Consider the following 3,566-nt stretch of genomic DNA (forward strand, 5'->3'; position numbering starts at 1 on the left):
GAAGTGAGCGTCCGTCGTCGCAGGGTTTGCGTGTTGGACGACGGGTGTATGGGGGTGCGGGCCTGAGTCGGCCTAGGGCGCCGGCGTTCGACTGAGGGGGGGGGGGGGGGGAGGCGGCTCGCTCTCCCCCTCAGTCGAAACGCCGGACGCCTAGGGCCGGACTCACCGGCCCACCCCATAAACACCCCGTCGGCCAACGCAACCCAAACCCGCGACCCGCGCACGACTCACTTCCCTCACCGAGCCGGCCTCGGCTGTTCGACTCCACCCTTCAGTCCCCAATTCAGTCGAGCCGTCCTTCTTTCTCGTACAGCATTCGGACAGAGACAAGACAATACGCTCCCATCGCCCTAGGACCTTCCCAGCGTTTCTGGTACACTTCAAAGGGTGGGCCCGCTTGCAAACTCTGGGCGCGTACTAATAACAAACCTCAATATTCATGCGGACACACCAAAGTGGTTTGGACGAGAAAGGCACGGACTAAAACTTGGGACCACACTCGCCTCTCCGAGTGTGAAGGAAACTTTATAGATAATGTTTCCTTGTACAACTTAACTTATTTGGTTATTTTATGTGGGACACAAGTCTCAATTTCTATCCGCACAATCACTCAACAACGACCGCATCGCAACCCCACGACCATACTGGTTGCCCAATTCGGAAACCCATAGATTCCTTTCTTTCTTTTCCCACGGAATTAATTCTCTAACACGAACCAAAACCACCACCACTCGTACAACCTTTCGGTCAAAAGAAAAATTTCCGCTTGTCAACACTCGACACTCGCACAGCAAACATGCACACACGTCTACTAACTCTTCGCTCACCAACACATACTCTTCGGATACTCTTCTTAATGAACCTAAATAATGTCGTCCATCTTATCAACAAGAATAAATCAAATAGAATTAGCATCAAGTCTCCGGCAAAAAGTTCATACTACACAGTAAACCACCATCTTACTCACAGGGCTAATCTCCTCCCGTGGGGGCGGGCCGGGCGGGCGCGGCGGGGGGGGGGGGGGATTCCTACCCTCATCGCACACTATGAAACCCTATGAACACTACACTCCTCCAGACCGCACCCACGCGTCGCCTCGCCTCCAACGCACCACACCCCCCCCCAACAACCGGACACACACCAGACACGCACCATCGGCGCAACCACGTGCCCTCAGACAGAAGTGAGTAATTCAAACATGGATGAGGTGGGAGAACTCAGTGAAGACGAAAGGGTCTTTTACCGTTTGACAGGTTAGAGTTAGGTGACAACTGGCTTACTTACTGCTAGTGTCACCCTACATACTCAAATCTTTCTCAAACGCATACAGTATGCGCTTCCGGGTACACGTTTGCATCAACACGAAGAAGCAAGTCAAGTTCGTCACATAGGGTCATTAACCGGTGAAGCGACGACGAGTCCGGCTTGGCTAGACGGGTGTATAGTTTTGTTTGCCGGAGGCCAGACAGCTGATCGGAATCAGGTAATCAGTGCAGGAAGAAAAGCATGTCGTAACCTGGTTCTGTTCTGTTATGCAGTAGGCGGGATCCTGGAAGGTCGCCAAAGGACCTGTGAAGTTTCCCACCCGGGCAACGTTTGAGACCCGCGCATATTATTGTTTGGAGTTAATAAACGCCTGTGTTTCACCAACCTGCTCTTTCCGTCCTGATTTGAACCCTGTGTGAGCGGAGAGGCTCACACTTACCTTTGAAATATCTATTACAAAGGAACATTTGAATTAATAAACAATAAAATACACCCTTGTTCAATTAAATACCTTTAGTAGTTTTGCTGCTACTTGGTCTGGTATGACCAACGGTTAACCTTTGTATCTAAAAAAAAAAAGGTGCCTTAATTAAAATTGTACTTTTTTTATTACATGTGGAAACCATTTTCTTTTTAAAGCAAACAGTGGACGACTTCACCGGTTGCAAAAAGAACAGTTGTATAGAAGTCTATGAGAAAATTACTTGATTTATTACCACAGTAGAAATTGTTCTTATTAGTTTATCTTAATCGCTAGTTCAAAGCCTTTTTCAATATGATGTTCATTTTGTAAATGATGGTCCCATTAAGAGCAAAATGGATACTTATACTTGGCATACTTGTGATTGAGAAGTCTCTTCCACAGCATTGTCTGGTTTGGGTTTTGTCCTTGTTTTCTTCTTACCCTTTCACAGTCTGTCTTCACTCATTAGTTGTACCTAACTCCACCCTCTTGAGTCACTTCTGCTTCCCAAAAATGGCAAACTGGTCCAATCTCAATCCATTTACCAATGAATGACATCACAGTGATTATATTTAGAAAGATTTTGCTATGTCATTACCAAGCCCATGTGCAAACGTTATTGTGCTTCTTCTTCAGTTCAACAGTTATCCCATAATTGCCACTTCCTGCTGCTCAGCGAACCGATCTGCCCACATATCAAAACAAAACTTCAGAAAACAAAGCTAAGTTGGACACGATTTGATTCTTCGAAATCTAATCCGTTGCTCGAAAGTTAAATTCCTCCAAACATTTCAGACGAGCAAGCTGACATCTATCATAATGTGTAACCTTTTTTTTCTCTCCCTCTGCTGTTTTCATACTAGTAAATGATGCCTCTCGGGTTATCAGAGTCTCAAGCAGGGGATGTTATTACAGCAGCCCTTTTCCTCTGATCTTCCTCTGTCTACTTGTTATCCCACAGCTCCTTTATCACTTGAGCGGCTCCATCATTACAGTACGGAGCTGCAGAAGAAACCAGCAGGACATGAAGACAAGGGTATAATGTTATTGTTTGTTATGAGGGTTGTGGCGCTTATAGGGCGCAGTATACACTTCATCAGCTCTGATGGTGGTGAGAACTCCAAATAAGAGAGGGTGACTCACTGGCCAGTAGGGACGATGATGTGATTACAGTGTGTGCATGCACAGCCGATCTGTTGTCATTAACATTTTACAGTCCTCTTTGTAACATCAGTGTAGCAAGCACAGTATCATTGCCTGTGGCCTTGGCCCCGCCTCCAACCCTGCCAGCCTTCTTCAGGTTCACTGCCGCCGAAGTGGAGGATGTTTGAAAACTCTGTTAATGGGCACGTCGAGAAGGAAGCGTTTCAATTTTTCCACAGCAGCTGTCTGCCTGACTTTGTACACCCTCGCACACACACACACACACACACACACACACACACACACACACACACACACACACACACACACACACACACACACACACACACAATACACACACATATGCAGTCCCCCCCCTCACTAATTAAAGTTGGCGTTTGCCTGATGTCCTTGAAGGTAAATTAGCTCGCAATCTGCGGTTCTTGATTTAAAAAAAAAAATGTTATGAAGCATATTTCAAAACAACCCGGGCTTGCACATCATCATTATAATAGTTTACATACACACTAAACACTTTATATGTTCACTATAGGTAATGAATGAGACATAAAGAGTGGATATACTGTAGCAACTTAGGTGTCTAACAAAAACAAATTGTTTTGTTGAGATATCCAGAAATGTTATTATTTGTCTTTTTCTGAAACATATAAAAAAAAATTACAAAGACAGTTAG

Source organism: Notothenia coriiceps, unplaced genomic scaffold (genome assembly GCF_000735185.1).
Source record: "Notothenia coriiceps isolate Sejong01 unplaced genomic scaffold, NC01 NC01_scaffold00034176, whole genome shotgun sequence".
Classification (NCBI taxonomy): domain Eukaryota; kingdom Metazoa; phylum Chordata; class Actinopteri; order Perciformes; family Nototheniidae; genus Notothenia; species Notothenia coriiceps.